This window comes from Arvicola amphibius, chromosome 2 (assembly GCF_903992535.2).
Source record: "Arvicola amphibius chromosome 2, mArvAmp1.2, whole genome shotgun sequence".
In the NCBI taxonomy this organism is placed as follows: domain Eukaryota; kingdom Metazoa; phylum Chordata; class Mammalia; order Rodentia; family Cricetidae; genus Arvicola; species Arvicola amphibius.
In genome coordinates, this window is record NC_052048.2 from 144,457,224 (window position 1) to 144,476,261 (window position 19,038).

At 46.4% G+C, this 19,038-nt stretch overlaps 1 protein-coding gene across 1 annotated transcript in view; it reads right to left on the bottom strand.

Moving 5' to 3' along the window:
* Dnajb6 (DnaJ heat shock protein family (Hsp40) member B6) overlaps positions 1-18,216 on the bottom strand; it is a 102,080-nt gene extending 83,864 nt beyond the window's left edge. Inside the window, exon 1 of the mRNA XM_038317945.1 lies at positions 17,703-18,216. The gene's annotated coding sequence lies outside the window, so the exon portion shown is untranslated. The remainder of the gene's footprint in view (positions 1-17,702) is intronic.
* Positions 18,217-19,038: the final 822 nt, after the last annotated feature.

The window sequence follows — 19,038 nt, forward strand, 5'->3', positions numbered from 1 at the left end:
GTTTCATGTGCCTGCAAATACCCTTCGCCTTAAGTTTTAATATTACTCGCGACAAGCGCGTGAGATAGTTAAACAATGTTCCTCCTGTGTGGTTTTTCATCATCCGCCTCATATTGGGGTTAATCCACGTGGGTTAAAGCCACTTACCCTTTGGCAGATGGATGTTACTCATGTTTCAGAATTTGGCAAACAAAAATATTTGCATGTTTCCGTGGACACTTGTTCAGGTTTATACATGCCACCCCGTTATGTGGTGAAAAGGTCCTTAATGTAAGGACCCATTGCCTAGAAGCCTGGGCTGCTTGGGGCAAGCCTTATTCTTTAAAAACTGATAATGGCCCGGCATATGCCTCTAAAAGTTTTCAACAGTTCTGCTCTATTTTTGAAATTAATCATATTACTGGTTTGCCCTATAATCCACAAGGACAAGGCATCGTGGAAAGGGCTAACCGCACCATTAAGGAATTGCTTCAAAAACAAAAAGGGGGAATAGCCGAGGGCGCATCCCCGCGAGATAGAATATCTCTCGCTCTCTTTTTTTTTTTTTTTTTTTTTATTTATTTATTATGTATACAACATTTCTTGTAGGCCAGAAGAGGGCGCCAGACCTCATTACAGACGGCTGTGAGCCACCATGTGGTTGCTGGGAATTGAACTCAGTACCTCTGGAAGAGCAGTCAGTGCTCTTAACCGCTGAGCCATCTCTCCAGCCCTCTCTCGCTCTCTTTACATTTAATTTTCTGACCTTGGATTCCAATGGCTGTTCAGCCGCGGAAAGACATATGGACCACAGACACAGAAATACAGAATTAGTAAAATGGAAGGATGTAATTGATAACAAATGGTATGGACCGGACCCTGTGATACAGAGGTCCAGGGGAGCTGTTTGTGTCTTTCCTCAGAATCGGCCAGATCCGGGGTGGGATCCACTACCAGACTGACAAGAATCGTGACAACACTGGAACAGTCCTGACGAAGAGCAAGGAGATGTTGCTGCTCCTGATCCTGTTGGTGAACCTGCCGGTTCCCGTTGAATCTGAAGAATCTTATTTCTAGGCTGTGGCCCGTACATGGCCCATTCCAATTCCTGTTCACAATGAGTCCACAATATGCCACAATTTTTTGTTGATAGTTGCCAATGAACTTAGTTTGCAAAAAGGTGGATGAACAGGAACAAAAATTTAATCAAACTGTAGTGCCCCCTAGCAGGAACTTTATGTTTTACCACAAATCAGAGCACTTCTATCTCAGACTGCATCTGCTAGATGCCATGAATCTTACTGTAGCTAGAGATCCATTTTAGAAGATACCCCCAATTTTTTGAGTAAAAGCCATTAGCGTAGCCCTGCCTCAGGTCAGATCTGGAGCTAAATCTGGATCTGGCTCCTATTCCGGTTCCAATGATACTGTTAATGTTACCACTTATGGGATCAGTTGCAACCTTACAACGCCCAATTGGGTACAGGTTAGCAAGGTTAATAATAGTGATTCACAGGTTGGCAATAGTAATCATACTAGTAATAATATTTTTTCTTGGTCTGTCCCTAGATGCTCTGGTAATGATTTGAGCTATCCCCCTGAATTTGTGGATTGCAGAGGACGATATGATAAGTTTTACAATAATTCTGGATGGGTTCTTAGGAATCTTAACCATTTTAAGGTTAAAAGAAAACTTATAATAAAGGTTGGATCACCCTTTACACCATAGATACTTATGAATTCCAGAGGAGCTATAACTGAGTTGTCTCCATTTGCTACATTTGTTCGCTCTGGAATAATTATGTTAAATAATTATACAGGGATTATGAATCACACTTCTAAAGAAATTAATATAACTAGTGTAGAGAAAAAACATAATACTACTCTACGGCAAACCAGAGTTTGCCTGGATCCTCCCTTTGTCTGGCTTTTGTTTAATACTACAGGGAGTTCAAATAATACTGCAGTTGATTGCAAGAAGGATAATTGCTCTCTGTCACAATGTTGGAATTTCTACCATTCAGGTGCGATTGTTTGCGCATCCCTACCTTTGTGTTTTTGCCTGTAAAAGCCAATCCTAAGAACTTCCCATTAGCCACCCTGGTTCGCCGGAAAAGGGATTTTGGCATTACAGCAACTATTGTGATGGCTATTGCAGTGTCTGCTGCTGCGGCTGTTACTGCAGGAGTAGCTATGGCCAATCAAGTTCAGACAGTTACTATTATCAATTCCGTGGTACAAAAAACCTCGGACGCTATGTATATACAGAAAAGATTAACCATCAATTAATGTCAGGTATTTTATTGTTAAATAAGAGAGTTGATTTGGTGGAAAAATATGTTAGAAATGTTTGATATAGTTACCTTTGGTTGTGTGGATCGTACTAAGCACTTGTGTGTTACCCCCTATACTGCTACCCTTAATGAATCCCGAGCGATTTCTCAATATCTAAATGGCAATTGGACAAGGGAATTGGAACAATTGCAAGCCAATTTTAGTTTGAAGATTTTGGCTTTGAATCAAACCAGGCGACTATGGTTTCGCTGGGGGAATTTACAGATTGGCTGGTAGATACCTTTTCATATATTAAGGAATGGGCAGGGGTTGGCGTGCTAGGATTAATATTAACTTCGGGAGTGATATTGGCGTTGTTTCTGATTCTAAGGCTGATTCGGGTAAGGAAACGGGAAAAGGTGGCCATTGCACGTGCCCTCGCAGCCTTGGAGGCCGGCAACTCCCCCCAAGCTTGGATCAGCATCTTACAGGACTCCTGACCCTGATCCCTGCTTTTGCACCCGAAGGCCATTGAGCCATTGCACTCGAAAGAGGGATCGATGAGGTTCCCCTGAATCTGGGGGTGTTGTCCTGGACAGGAGGTTTTGCACCTAAGAGTGCACTGAGTAGATCCACTCAGGAGATCATGACCTTATGCATATGGGTAGTCCCGCTTATTTTCCCATCCCTGAGAAAAACGGGACATGTCTACATTTTCAGGGTAAGGTCCTCTGACCTCAGCCTTGACTGTCTTTAAATGTCATAAATTAAAAGGGGGAACTGTGGCGGCCGCACTTACATTTCGCCATTACAGATGGCGCCGAGGGCTAAAGTAAACAGTATGTGGCGCGAACTTTTCGCGCCACATCTGCCTAGCAACAGGTTTCCACCAATCCTTTTCTGCCACGTCACCTAATCATAGACACGCCCCGTCCTCCTGTATATAAGCCGCCACCCAGCCCGCTCGGGGGGGCCCCCCTGCTTCCAGCTCTCCCTCAACCAAGCAGCGCTTCAATAAAGTGTGATCAGAGAAGAATCCTGTGTCGGTGGTGATCTTTCCCCTGGTCGGGGCTCGCTCGCCGCCTCCCTGATCTGTTTTCACTGCCCAGTCCTCTCTAGCCCCAGTCATAGTCCAGACAAGTCACCTTGTGGAGTGTCCCCCATACAGCCCCTGTCGACTGCTTTCTCATGATTATTCATCCACCTGCAGCAGCCGGAGCCGTAAACGTGGATGACTCCTGGGAGAGCTTCTCCCTCTTCAGGGAAGAAGACCAAATGAAAAGGAAGATAAAGGCCCAGTGGTGGGTGGTGGTGGCGCACGCCTTTAATCCCAGCACTCGGGAGGCAGGGGCAGGCAGATCTCTGGGAGTTCAAGGCCAACCTGGCCTACAAGAGCTAATTCCAGGACAGGCTCCAAAACTACAGAGTAACCTTGTCTGGAGGGAAAAAAGAAAGAAAAAAAAAAGGAAAGGAAAGAAAACGTGATGGCTCCTAGGTATGGTGGAGAAGGTTTGCATGTGGGAGAGCATAACCAGAGGCAGGGACGTCTGGGAGAGTCCATAGTGGACAGGACTGAGCTGTGCCATGTGGGGAGAGGGGGAGGGGAAGGGAGAGAAGAGAGAGGCGAATCCAGGTGCAGCAGTCAGGAGTCCAAAGGTACAAAGACAGCAGGTAGAGCCCTGCAGTGGCGCACACCTTTAATCCCAGCAGCACTCGGGAGGTGGAACTTTGTGAGTTTGAGGCCAGCTTGGTCCTCAAGAACTAGGGCTGTTACACAGAAAAACCTTGACTTGAAAAAACAAAAACAGAAAAAAAAAAAAAAACAAAAAAACCAAAAGGACAGCGGGTAGCCAAAATGGTTGGATTACATCTACATCAGGAAGAGAAGCCCAGCCCCCTGGGCTGGAGAATTCAGGGTAAGAGGTTGGCTATGCTAGCCAGGAGGGCCCTATAGCAAGTGGAGACTGAGGGTTGCAGGGAGAACCTGGTGGCCAGCATCTGCTTTGATATGTTAAATAGACACCTCAGTCACTCCTCCCAGGTTTGGTACCTAACAGAGATCACCCCAGGGTGGGCAATGGGAAGAGACATGGTAGATCAAGACTTAAAACTGCAGACACTAGACTCGGTTTAGGCTTCTGCTGCCCAGGCTGTCTGCCCTCACACTGGGGACTCAAGCACTTTCCACTCTGGTTTCTCACACATGGACTGCACCTTGATGTTTGGCTTGCTCGGCATGTGCCCTGGTGCACATCCTCATAGACCAGGAGAACTCAGACTGCTGATAGAGTTGGATTCGGAGGGGATGTGGGGGGAGGCCTCTTTCCTTATCCCTAATAGGTGTGTGTCCTTTTATAGCAGGAGCGAGAGAATCCTGGGAAGAAACTATGTCTGGAGCAACTGATTAATTAAAACCTCCACAACTGGGCAGCATGTGGGATGCTGCAGGACAGGGCCTAATTACAATTATCTCGGGCTATCTTTAGCCATTCCTTGACCCCTTTGTCACATCCCTGACATGATGAACAGATAAAGCCCTTTGGGACGTCTTAAGAAAACCCTAACCCTATTCTGTACTAATCAAAGGTTTAGGAATGCTTCTATACAGCAGCGGAGACATGCAGCCGGGAGTCCTCTGATGTTTCTATCAGTGTATCTTATTTTATTGTAGGTTTTTTTGATACAGGGTCTCTCTGTGTTTTCCTGCCTTTCCTAGAACTCATTGTGTAGACCAGGCTGGCCTTGAACTCAGAGGTCTATCGGCCTCTGCCTCCCGAGCACTAGGGAATAAAACATACAATCAGTTCCTTGTGTATGATGGCACATAATTCCCTCCAATTTGTTTTTCTCTTTGTATTATATTTTATTAATTATTATTAGAGGGGTTATGTTGGCTGAGGTTAGATCCCAGGGCCTCTGGCACTCTAAGCAGGATGTAAGGCCTATCTCTGAACAGCACCCAGCCCTGATTCACTTCCTGTTTCGAATGTTGTGTCTTGTCACTCAGAGATGTGAAGGTTAAAGCCTGGGCCCTAGCAGCTCTGGCAAGCTGGTGTCATCCTCCATATAACAATTAAACAGGCAATTATTAGCAGAAAGCAGGGAAAGATTAACTTAGTGTGGCCACAATGGGAAGAAGGACAAACAGAGGGATCCTACGACACCCCTCCCAAAACTGTTTTCAGGGTGCTAAGGTATGGTTGTATGGTTTAGGGCTTCTTTGCTTGAGACAGGGTCTCATAGCTCTGACTATTCTGTAACTAGCTACATAGGCCAAGGTGAACTCAAACTCACGGAGATCCACGCCCCCTCCTCAGTACCGGGATTAAAGGCCTGAGTACCACACCCATTGAGGTTTGGGTTAAAGTACAGGGCAACGGTGAACGATGAGCACTGAGCAGTCCTGCTGTAGTGTGGTCCCGCCCATCACTGACCCATCATCTCAGCTGTCAGGACTGAGTGAAGTCTCTGCCTAGAGACAGGTTCTCCTCAGGCATGTGCCAGGGCGCCAGCCATCCCTTTCTCTTATGGAATTACTGGGAAATTTTTAATTCTTTAGAGTCACTTGTTTTGTCAGAGGCAGTGATGGAGGGCACAGGCCAGAAGAATAGCTTTACACTGCTTCCTGAAATGGCCTGAGTCTTTGTGGGTTATTATTTTGTTTTGTTTTTGTTATTCTTTTGGTCCCCGCCCCTTTCCACGCCCACTCCCAGCGACCTCTGGTCTCTTGGAGTCATCCTGAATCTTTTCCCTCTCTCTCTCTTTTCACTGCCCCCCTTTTGCGTGTGCACACGCGCCCCCCCTCTCTTTCTCTCTCTCTCTCTCCCCCTCCTTCCCTCCCTCCCTCTCTCTCTCCCTCTCTCCTTTAATAAAGCTTTATGTCTATTTTCTGTGTCTGTGCCATTAACCCGCCACTACACCGCCTGTTCACCCGCCACCCTGGTCACACGTGTTCCGTGAGTCTCCGCGCAGATACACACAGCTGCCCAGCTACTAAGTCTTTAAGAATAAAATTGGTGCCACGTGACCCCCGAACCAGGTTGCTTTTCCACTCTCGCCACCGACTTCCCGGCTCACTCGGTGAGTGTCCCCCCCACCCCGCCCCCACGGTTGCTTCCTTTGCCAGGGTCCTGTGGATTGGTCCCGGGGCCCAGTCCGCCCGTGCTTTAGCACTGCACGCTTTCCGTGTGGTGCATTCGACTGAGGACCGGGTCCTCAGTTTTATCTTTTTTTCCACTTCTTTTCTTTACTTTTTTCTTCTCTCAACGGTTAACCGCCACTCGGAGCGGCTCCCTCTGACCTCTCTGGGTTCTGGGTCGCCAGAATCCAGCTAGGTCATAGCACTCAGGTCACAGGACCCGGGTGTTCGCACGGCTCTGCATCCCGCCTATATTTCTTTCAGAAGACGTTCTGATATAGGCCTGGGTGCTTCCCGCGGGTTTTCACGATTTTGGCTCTGGATAGCAACCGGCTCTCCGGCTTTTAAACTTCCAGCCGGCTTTTTTAATTCCAGCCGTGGCGTGGTGCAGTTTTTTGTTTTTTTTTTTTTTTTTTTTTTTTCGGTTTCAGCCTTTTGCCCCTCCCCTCTGCGGCTTCTGTTATATCATGGCGGCTCAGCAACAGAGCAGATCATGCCTTTAGGTCCCTCTCATTAAACTTAAAGTCCCCACGGCTCAAAAATTGTAACTTTCCCCCCCCCCCCCCGCAACACGTGGCTGCCACCATCTTGGCTGAGAGCCAGGTCAGGTGACCAAGCTCTCCCAATTTCACCCTGCCTCTTCACCAGGTCTTCACTAAAATTCTCCTGTTAACTCTGCTACATGTGTTTTGTGCAAATGGTATGTCTCTGATAGGGCCCATCAGAGTCATCCACGTTGCTTAATTCCTGTTCACTCTATGTATAATAATTGTTCATTACATCTCATTTCAGATTACAAAATCCTAAATCTCATATTTTAAACTGGTATGTACTTTTAAGTCTCTTACAAAAATGCCTTAAGCTGTTCTCTACCATTGTCAATTCTGACATTAACCTTCCATTGCCAGCAGTTTCTTTCTGCCTTTTTACAAGTCTGGATCTTACCTGTTAAGAGCCAATATACTACAGCTATATTTAATCCAGCCCTCAACTGTTCAGAGATCTGGGGAATGTGATATTTAAATATTTAATTATTAAAAACTTTTCATAACAAAAAGAGACAGGTTGGCTCCTAGCAGCAGCTCTCTATTCCCTCCAAAGAAGACAGACGCGGCAGAACAACGTCCTGCAGTTTGCTTCGACTGCCGAGTGCTGACCATTAGGCAAAACTGCCTTTCATCCAAAGACCTCCAGACGTGGACAGAATCACTGGAATTGACAAGCCTAGCTTCTCAGGTCAAGGTAGGCCTGTCTTCCTACAGATTTCTTAGCCCACAGAGTCTTCTGGAACCTGACAGGACTGCGCTAAATAACAAAGGTCAAACACAACCTTCAGCGACCATGGAGGACCCAAAAAGAGTAGCTCTGGGTGCCAACCAAGTAAGTTCTCTGTCATTTTTTAATCGGTAACTCAAGTAAAATCTTATCCTTCTCAAAGATCTCTGACAGTTTGACAGCTGAGAGGTTTTACCAGGTTGAGGTTTTACTAGGTCACCTCACCAAACAAATTTCAAAACAAATTTATCTCTTAAAACTTCTGTTTTTACAAACCCAAGGAGTTCTTGTGAGTTCCAGGGAGTTGAATTAAGAAATCCATCGTAAACAGGTCAGATACCCGCTCAATTCCCTGGTCCAAAAATTTTTTCTCCTTAACTTTGTTCTTTGTTCTGCCAGTACCTTAGAGACACCAGACATTTCCATGCCACAGACACCGGTCAGAAGCAAAGAGACCAGCTATGCCAGGATGTGACCAGCACCCAGCCTTCTGTCGGGTTCCCCCCCAAAGACGACGCCTACAATCAGCCGGAAGCAATCTTGACAATTCGCCGCCCCAATTCCTTCAAACTGTGATGTCTAATTTTTGCTTTTTATTGTAAGAAATACCCGGGAATGTTATTCTTTTGGTCCCCGCCCCTTTCCACGCCCACTCCCAGCGACCTCTGGTCTCTTGGAGTCATCCTCAATCTTTTCCCTCTCTCCTCACGGCCCCCCTTTTGCGTGTGCACACGCGCCCCCCTCTCTTTCTCTCTCTCTCTTTCTTTCTCTCTCTCTCTCTCTCCCTCTCTCCTTTAATAAAGCTTTTATGTCTATTTTCTGTGTCTGTGCCGTTAACCCGCCGCTGCACCGCCTGTTCACCCGCCGCCCTGGTCACACGTGTTCCGCAGGTCTCCGCACAGCTACGCGCAGCTGCCCAGCTACTAAGTCTTTAAGAATAAAAGTTTTTGTTTGTTTTTTGTTTTTTTTTTTAAGAGACCTCTACCCAGGCAAGGCTGGATTCTTGACTTTTTGTTGTTGTTGTTTGTTTTTCAAGACAGGATTTCTCTGTGTAACAGTCCTAGGTGTTCTAGAACTTGCTTTGTAGACCAGACTGGCCTTGAACTCAGAGATTTGCACACCTCTGCCTCCCAAGTGCTGGGATTAAAGGCGTGCGCACCACGCACTACCACCTGCAGTCAGTGCTCTTCACCGTGGAGCCAGCTCGCCAGTCCCTAGTCAGGTGGTTTAACTGAGAAGCAGAGTTTACAGTTTCGTTGTGAAATTCCTAGAAGTTTGCTGGTCACATATGCTTCATGGCCTTAAGTGTGGTTCACGGCTATTTGCTTTGTTTTGTTTTTTATAGTTTTGTGTGTGACCTTTTCCTTCCTTCCTTTCTTCCTTCTTTCCTTCCTTCCTTTGGTTTTTCAAGGCAGGCTTTCTCTGTGTAGTCGTAGTCCTGGCTGTCCTGGAATTTGCTCTGTAAGCCAGGCTGGCCTTGAACTCACAGAGATCCACCTGCCTCTGCCTCCAGAGTGCTGGGATTAAAAGTGTGTGCCACTACTGCCCGGTTAGAATAAACCTTTACAAAAAAACAAAAACAAACAAACAAATAAAAAGGCAAAGCAAAACAAAACAATTCTATCTCAGTAGGAGCTAGAGAGATAGCTCAGAGGTTAACAACACTGGCTGCTCTTCCAGAGGACCTGGGTTCTATTCTAACACCTCCATGGCAGCTCACAACTGTCTACAACTCTAGGTCCAGGAGATTTAATACCTTCACACAGACATACATATAAGCATGCAGTCATGTAGGCAAAACACCAATGAATGTAAAGCAAAAATAATAAGTCATTTAAAAGAAAGAGAGAGCACCAGGCGGTGGTGACACACGCCTTTAATCCCAGTACTCAGAAGGGAGAGGCTCCTAGATCTGTGAGTTTAAGGCCAGCCTGGTCTAGAGAGTAAGTTTCAGGACAGCTAAGGCTCTACAAAGAAATATTTTCTCAAAAAGAAAAAGAAAAAAGAAAGAAAGAAAAAGAAGAAAAGAAAGAATTGTACGGTAGGACAGCCAGGTTCAAATGGAGCCTGAGAACAGAAAAGTTCCACTTCCCTTAATTCAGAGTAAAAATTGTTTTAAAGTGGGAAAATTACAGCAGCCCGTGTTGTTCACTCATGAGAATGAAGTCACAATGGTCTCATTGTTAGGGTGCCAAGGTGACAAGTGATGAAGTCCAACAATGCCTCTCATCTTCTCCGCCTCTGGTGATCCCAACCCAGGACTAAGGATCCTGAAAAGAACACCTAAGTCGTAAGATCTCCTGTTAGGCTCACGTGACTGACTCTCCTGGCCACCTCGGCACAGAGCGTCACTGCCACCCCACACCAGCCTTACACCATCTGATCAGGCTCCCCCAAACTGTCAGTCAACATCACTCCAGCCTGTAGTGTGGCAGGGAAGGACCAAAAGAACTGGAGATGCATGAGTTACAGAGGCCTCTGTAGAGGTGTGGGGGTGGGAGGGTATCATGATTCCAGAGCAGACAGGATAAGGGAGCTGTCTCTGTTGGCTGGCAGTTGGGATTAACGGCGTGTGCCAACAGCTAGACCATGGCTGGACCTAAAACAAAACTGTGAGCCATCTCTTCATTTTTTGTGTTCATGTCTTTTACTTGGGCTGAAGGGACAAATAAACAGATAAACATGTCCTAAAGCTGAGGCCACTTTGGGGAGGACAATTTTCCCACAAGGGTAAGACTGTAAGGCTGCCCCCTAGAGCAAAAGCCATCTTTTTGTCGGAGCTAGGTGAGCTTTCCCAATTGAAGACAGGAAAAAGCTTGTGGGGAGCACCTTGGAGAACTGGGGCGGTGATGTGTGGGGTCACTCCACTGTGACTGGAACTGCTTAATGTGCAGACTCTTCCCTGTGCTCCAATTTCTGTTCCACTTAAACCTAAAACCCATGTCAGTACCTTTAAGATAAACTTGTAGGTCATTGGATCCCTCTCTGCTCCTCTTGTTTCTGTGGCCACACTGTACAAACTGCATCCGGCTTTAACTGGTGTGTAGGACTGTTCCAGCCTAGCTTGTAGAGGATGCTGAGCCTGTGCTTTTGTCCTAAAAATTACAGGAAAATCTTGTTTGTTTGTTTTGAGACAGGGTCTCTGACGTAGCCCTGCCTGTCTTGGAGCTGACTGTAGACCAGGCCGGCCTTGAACTCAAGAGGTCCACCTGCCTCTGCCTTCTGGGACCTGGAAAAAAGGCGTGTGCCACTACATCCAGCCTCCAGTCACACAGTCTTAGAATGTAAAGTCAAGAGACGAGGGTGAGTGACAACTGGCTATTCAGGAATGACAATTTTGCCTCTGGATTTGCAGCTTTTTAATCTCTCCACAGTCAGGAAATTCTACTCATCCCCAATCTCCAGAATCTTCTAAACAAGTGTCACTTTTCAGCAAATTTCAGGTCTTGAGTGTATCAGGTCTCTGCCTCTGGCTGGCTCAGTACTGACTCACCCATACGACAGAAAATACCAGGGAGTCAGCCCCAGGGAGAATTAAGTCACGAGGAGAACTCAAACTCTAGAGGTCGGCCAAACCATCGGGCTTCAGTGATGGTCACTGGTTACAAAGGAAGAAAAGCAACCAGTTAAAGCATCCGGCTCCACCAGAACCCTTGCCTTTAGTCTTGGGGTCAATTGATACAACCTATTTAACAGGAGAAAAACAGTTTAATTATGCGCATATGCAGAATCCCACAAAAACCATTGCAAAGCAGGGCCGGAGGTTGAGGTTCAGAATCCTTCCAGTGGAGGTCTAGAGAATGCTGGGGGTGCTGCTGAAAGAGGCGTGGGGAAACGGAGGGAAGGGATTAAGGCGCGAATAAAGGATGTCTTGTTATGCAGATTGAAGCTGCAGGACCATAAAATCACCTGGAGCATTTCCGGAGGCAAGAACACCCATTGATAAAGGTGCAGACTGCCCAACAGCCGGGCACCTTTCACCGGGGCTCTGGAGAGACCAGGTCAGGTGTGACGCCGCTCCAAGAGCTGTGTATTGGGGGAGGGGCAACAATACTCACAACCGCGGAGGGGTAATGGGAAAGAAGACACATTTACTTTCAAATAAGTCTTAAGGGCTGGAGAAATGGTTCGGTCTCTAATCACTTGCGGCTGACAATCTGAGTTCAGTCTCTGAACCACACCGTGGAAGGACAGAACCAACAACCTAAAGTTGTCCTCTGACCTGCACACTCAGAACTGCATTCACAGGTATCACACACACACACACACACACACACACACACACACACACACACACACACGGCAAATATGTAAATAAATAAATAAGCCTTATGTTGAAATGTCACTCAAAAACGGGAACAATCTGAGGCTTCAAGAACAGAAAAAAAAATCTCACCATTCCTTAGGGCCCCGTGGGCACAGCCCCTCCCTCAGCCCCTGCTCTAGGGAAGGCAATGGTTCTTGGCTGCCTCCCCCTATAGAAATGGTGAGGATTTCTTTGTCTACACAGAAAACACAGCTTGTTCAAAGGGATAAAAGTTTCTAAAGTCAAATAATTAGTGAATGTGGCTAGGAATACACATTCAATTTATTTCCCCAAATACTAAGTTTTGATGGAGTAACAGTTTCAAGATGTTTTCATAGTAACAGAAAAAAAGAAATCATAAATTAGGACACTTTGAAACACGTGCATGGTAGCCTAGTGGTGGTAGCTCACACCTCTAATCCCAGAGTTTGAATGCAGAAGTAGGAGAATATCTGAATTTGAGGCCAGCCTAGTCTACAGAGCAAGTTCTAGGACAGTTAGGGTTGATACACAGAGAAACACTATCTCAAAAACAAAAACAGCAAAAATAAATAAGATCCATGGGTGGGGACATCAGGTAGGCCAGACACAGCAAAGCCAGAAGACTGTCATAGGCCTCGTAGCTGATGATACATAGCTAGTGGTCTTGATTGTACATTTCATAAGGATGCTAGGCGGCAGGCACACCTAGGTGGTCACTGAAGGACTACTAGGTGAGCCAAAGATAGCTCCAAACCTGTAACACGATTCCAACTCTCCATGCGACTGGAGTTCTCATTGGCCAATGGCTTTGTGGGACACTGCACAGGGTGACTCTCCTCTAGAACTTCACTTCATCTTGATTTGTTTTAAAGACAGGTTCCCAGACAGCTGAGCAACCTTCTCCTTGGCCCTAGACAAGTGCACACATCTGGAAAGGACCTTGGGTATTTCAAAGGAGGAAGGGAGAGAAGGCCTCTATCCATAGATGGCCAATGAATGCTGGGAAGATATAGTCCCAGCTCTGCCAACCACAGTCCAGGACCCACACACACCCAACCTTCCTAGGCCCTCAGGGATCCCTGGCTAAGATGCAGAAAGAAATTTTCAGGGCAAGCAGAGTGAAGCAATATTGTCTAGTTTATTTCTTTTCTCCTTTTTACTTTGGCAGTCCTGGGTATTGAACTCAAGGCCTTCCATATACAAGTAAACACTTTATAAGTGAACTATGCTCCTGATGCTGGCTATTTTATTAAGATAAGAAAAGAACATTTTATATATATATATATATATACATATATAATATATATAATATATAATTTAATGTGTAGTTCCATAGCTTGTACTCTGAATGATCATTCTAGCTGTAGAGAAGTTCATTGAGTTGTGTTGTGTGTGTGTGTGAGTGTGTATAAAACTTTAATTGTATGAAGTTTATTATAAGAAAAAACTTGCAAAACCAGAGAGCGGCAGTATAAGCTTTATATCCCAGCATTCAGGAGGCAGAGGCAAGAAAATATCTATGAGCTCAAGAAAGGCTCTGTAAACAACCTGGTTTACAGAGCTACTTCCAGAATAGTCAAAGCCACACAAAGAAACCTTGTCTCGAAAAACCAATATGAGTAAATAAATAAATAAATAAATACTTGCAAATACCTGCCACAGTAGGACTCAGCCATCGATAAGGTTAATGGAGGCCTGAGTCTCAGTAGTTTAACCTGAAGCAGTGCCTGGTTGCAAGAAGGACCATAAACTAAGATTACCTGAGCACCACCCAAGAACAGATGATCCAAAGGAAATGTCTAACGTTCCAACTGCTGTAGATAGGACTACCTGCCAGCACACACTCACCAGGACACCCAGCCAATGTCAGCCAATCAGGGGTCCTGAACCTCAGAAACCCCTCAGCCCCACCTTTACTACTATAAAAACCCAACTCTAACTGAGCTCGGGGCTCTCCGTTTACTCCAATACATTGGGCTTGCAGAGAGACCGAGTTTGCAAACTTGCATAAAATAAAGGCTCTTTGCTTTTATATACACGGGACTCCGTCTCCTTTGTTGGCTTTTGGGGAACTTTGCGGATTTGGACATAACACACCTGCCACATAAATCCTAACATGGCCTCCTTACCTTGGGCATTAGAAGGATATGTTGTACATCCATACATGTAGGCAAAACACTCATATACATAAAAATCTCTTTTTCTTTTTGTTTAATGTACATTGCTGTTTTTTCTATATGTTGTTTTTGTTTATTTGTTTGGTTAGTTGGTTTGGTTTTTCCAGGCAGGGTTTCTCTGCATTTCTTTGGCTGTCCTGGAACTCACCTTGTAGACCAGGCTGGCCTTGAACTCACAGAGTTCCACCTGACTTTGCCTCCCTAGTGCTGGGATTAATGCGTGGGCTACCACTGCCCAACACTTTTTTACACATATATCTGTGTGAGGGAATCTGATCCCCTGGAACAGGGGTTACAGACAGTTGTGAGCTGCCATGTGGGTGCTGGGAATCAAATCTGGGTCCCCTGGAAGAACAGCTAGTGCTCTTAACTGCTGAGCCATCTCTCCAGTCCCCTCTTTTTGGCTTTTCAAGACAGGGTTTCTCTGTGTAACCCTGGTAGTCCTGGAATTAGCTCTGTAGACCAGGCTGGCCTTGAACTCAAATATCCACCTGCCTCTACCTCCTGTATGCTGGTATTAAAGTACACCACTGTGAGAGCCAAAGTTACATTTTAAATTTTAATTACTACACCTCAGAGATCCATGAAACAGAAATGCCTCTGATCTACAACCCCTTGGCCCAAGTTCCTGAAATGTTGGAGGCTATTGTTTATGGAAGATAACAAGCCACATGTTTTTCATTTCCCTAGACAAGTTTGACCCATATGCACTAGATGTGATTAATCACATGTGGGCTGGAGGTTCACAGGCTGGAGGTACTTCTGATGTATGCTTGCCCCTGATTGAACCTATGGTAAACACAATGCATTATGGGTTCTCCTTCTTAAACCATTGCCAAACTTGATTCTGGGCCATTTCACAGGAATCTAGGTATGGACCTGGCCAGAGCCCATCCACTCGATCAGTATTTAATTAAAGCTTGCTTCAAGCCAGGCATGGTGACACACACCTTTAATCCCAGGACTCGGGAGGCAGGGGCAGGCAGATCTCTGTGAGTTCGAGGCTAGCCTAGGCCACAGAGCTAGTTCCAGGACAATTTCCAAAGCTACACAGAGAGATTCTGTCTCAGCTGGGTGGTGGTGGTGGTGCTTGCCTTAATTCCCAGCTCTCTGTGGGCAGAAGCAGGCAGATCTCTGTTGAGTTCAAGGACAGCCTTGTCTACAGAGAGAATTCCAGGACAGCTAGGGCTATTACACGGAGAAATCCTGTCTCAAAATACCAAACTTGACTTTAACTTGTGGTAGTGATGTTATTCTCACCTGCGGATTACCAACCACGCCTGGCTGCAGTAAGCACTCTTAAACACTAAACCACTTCTCCATCCCCAAGAGCCACTTTTCTTCTTGTCTCTTGGTCTAAAATGCTCCTGAGCCTTGGTGTGGAGAAGGTTGACATCTCCCACTTGGAGCTACTCACAGTCACTTGCAGCACACTGACCAGGTGTGAGTCTCTGCATCCATGGCTTCCCACAGCAGGACAGAAGCTTCTTTGACCAATGCTGAAGGCAGCACTGGTCTGGGCATGTAAATAGAACCATTTAGAAGGCAGTTTGATAACATGTCCATTTAGCAAGTCAACAACAGTGAGTTTCCCACCTAGAGTCTACGGTCTCCCTAGCCCTGGACTTTGGATGAAGTTTACAGTACCGGGTGTAAAATTCCTTCTGTGGAGCAAGCCTCAAATCCAGTCACAAAGCATGTGGCTGCCCCGCAACAGTCAGGTCAGGATTGCACCAACCAGCGGGTACATCAGTATTGTTGAATGCAGGGGCCCCTAGTGAGTACGGCCATTGATGACTTTTCTCCTGGAACATCCCACACTACATCTTATGGGTAGACCTTCTGGGGCTTTGGGGGGTTTTGTTTGTTTTTTTTTTTTTTCTTTCTTTCTTTTTTTTTTTTTTTTTTTGTTGGGCGGTGGTGGCAAATGCCTTTAATCCCAGCACTGGAGACAGAGGCAGGCAGCTCTCCATCTATATAGGGAGTTCTATGTTGAGAGACCCTGTCTCAAAGAAAGAAAAACGGAAGGAAGGAAGAAAAAAGGAAGGAAGGAAGGAAGGTAGGAAGGAAGGAAGGAAGGAAAAGGAAAGAGGGAAGGAGCGAGGGAGGGAGGGATACTGATTTTTCCTTTGTTTTTTGTTTGTTTGTTTGTTTGTTTTTGTTTTTCAAGACAAGGTTTCTCTGTCTAGCCCTCTGTGTCTGGGAACTCACTCTGTAGACCAGGGTAGCCTTGAACTCAGAGATTCACCTACCTCTGCCTCCTAAATGCTGGGATTAAAGGTCTGTGCCACCACAGTTCAGCTGAATCATATTGTTAAACTCAAGGTTCTAACCACAGTCTAAGTAAGCATAGTTTAATGCTGTCTGTACCATCCATGTTTGAGATGTCTTTGGGAAACACACATTAGCCTTGCAGGCAAATTTGGCTTTATCAGCTGTGTGAAGTTCCTTGACTCTCTGCCAGCAGGAAAGGTAGACTAGGGCCTGTTCCTTGTCTCCCTTCTCATTTTTCCTGTCTCTCTAAACTGTCTCAGCTTCTCGAAGGGATCTCTGGCTCTCAACAGATGATTCCTTCTGCTCCAGGATGTGGTCTAGCCTGGAGGGTAGTCTGCCTTAAAGGTTTTCATGTTCGGATACTCTAGGGTGACTCAAGAAAAAAAAAGCTAAGGATCCTGTTTGTCTTCAGCCAAATTGACAGGGGTGGACATACATGAGACATACATGAGACAGAGAGCTCAGTCAGCGCGGAGCCCCGCAGGAAGAGCCAATGCTTTCTAGTACTGAGAGCTCCCAGATGCCCCTTTTAAGCACATACAAGCGGGAAACCTGTGCAAATAACAAAGCTCAATACTAGATATTTCCACCTGGTCCCACCCACCGTCTAGCTATACACGTTAAAGGTCAACACTGTCCTGAGGGTAGGCAGAGTAGGGTGTGAGGAGGTAGAAGAGGTCTGGAGACCCTTCCAACGTCCATGTTGTTTAGATAGAGATCCAGCAACGCTGAGCGGTCAGCTTGGTGAAAAAGCTACAGTTGAGGACCCCTGGCAGATGCAGCAGTGCAGGCTGGAGCTGGACGAAGGGAGGCAACATGAGAGAGAGCATGAACCTGAGGAGCAAGGTCTCAGGGTTACACGAAGCGTGGTCACTGAAGCAGAACCCTAGATTGAAGGAGCGGGGGAAATAATGGGGAAAAATTTTTGCTCCTGGGAAGGGATGGAGCAGAATCACACACACACACACACACACACACACACACACACACACACCAGGGTGGGGGATAGCTTAAACAGGTGAAAGGACACAGTGCTCTCTGGTCCTGTGGCTGTCCCTGCCTTACATAGGACTTTCTTACCCCCAGCTATATGAATAACAACTGCAGACACATCCTTCTGCCTAAACCCAAAGTTCCAGGAATGATGATCAATACTCTCCAGCCAGCATCGTGGAGGCTCACCAGGAGATGACTTCTGGGAGTTCCCCAGCTTGGGCAGGAGACATCTTTAAGAAGACCCTCAGGCTGGCAGCAAAAGCTGATAAGTGTAGCCCAAAAAGATAAGTGGGGGTCCTACCTTCAGCACCTCAGATTGTGGTGACCTTTGTTCAAAGACAGGGCCATCCTGGAGCAGTATGAGGTCTATCTCAGTGTGACTCCATCCTTAGAACAGAAGGGCTTTGAAGCCAGGCAGCTGAGAATTGTCAGATAGCAGTTCTGCCTGGCAGGCAGAGCAGGAGAGACCCTCCCAGAGCTTCAGGGGCCAGAGCTTTATGTACCTCCTCCATTCCACAATTTTGGACTCAATAGTGCCACAGGATAAATGCCTGCCATTCCTTCATTCTGGTCATGCTGGAGGCACATCCATTCCCTAAACACTGGGCAAAGGGTCTGCTGCTGAGCCATACCCAGCCCTGAAACTGACTGAAAGGATTCTGCAGCCAGGCTCCTCTCGTTTGAAGACTCAGGAAGGGGCCTAGTGAGTAGAGCAGAGCAGACAGCAGCTTCAGAAGCACAGCGGTGTGAGGACTGTAGGAAAAACTTTTCTCCTCCAGGGCATCCAATGCAGGTGCTTCCTTATCCCAGTGACTGGAAACCACCAGTCCCTTTACATCTGTTGTTGCAATCTCTGATATTTGGCAACCTGGCCTGGTTCAAAGTTGAGTTTGCTGTCCTGGCACCTGTCCTGCAGGAGTGACTTTGCATTAGGTTTGGGCAGGTCTATTGAGCATGTTATAGAAGCCCACTGTAGAATAATAGCTTCCAAGAAGTTTCATCTAATAAGCTCATTAAAGGGACTAAAATTTGTTCAGAAACAAACAAACAAAAACATACAAGGTGGGAACTGTGTTGACTAGGGATTAAGGGAGCTAGCATGAATAAAAGGCCTGGCAGAGGTGAGCACCTTTGACCCCTCAAATAATATTGTCATTGCCAGAAATGAGTGTCCTTTCACGTACAATAGTCACTTTTCTTTCCAGGGTTTCTCTGTAGCTTTGGAGCCTGTCCTGGAACTAGCTATTGTAGACCAGGCTAGCCTCGAACTCACAGAGATCTGCCTGCCTATGCCTCCCAAGTGCTGGGCTTAAAGGCATGCGCCATCACCTCCCGGTTTCTTTCCCTTTTCTTGCAGTGCTGAGGACAGAACCCAGGGCCCTGTGCAAGCTTGGCAAGTGTCTCTACCATTGAACGGCATCTCTCATCTTCCCTTACCAGCACTCTTTATAGATGGGTATGGGGCTGGTGAGTTGGTTCAGAGCTCTTGAAAAGGACCTGAGTTTGATTCTCAGAACCAATGTCAGGTGACGCACAACTGCCTGTAACTCCAGCTCCAGGGAGAGCCAGAGCCTGTGGCTTCTGCAGGCACCCGCACTCCCATGCACATATTTATACACAGGCTTACGCAAATACAC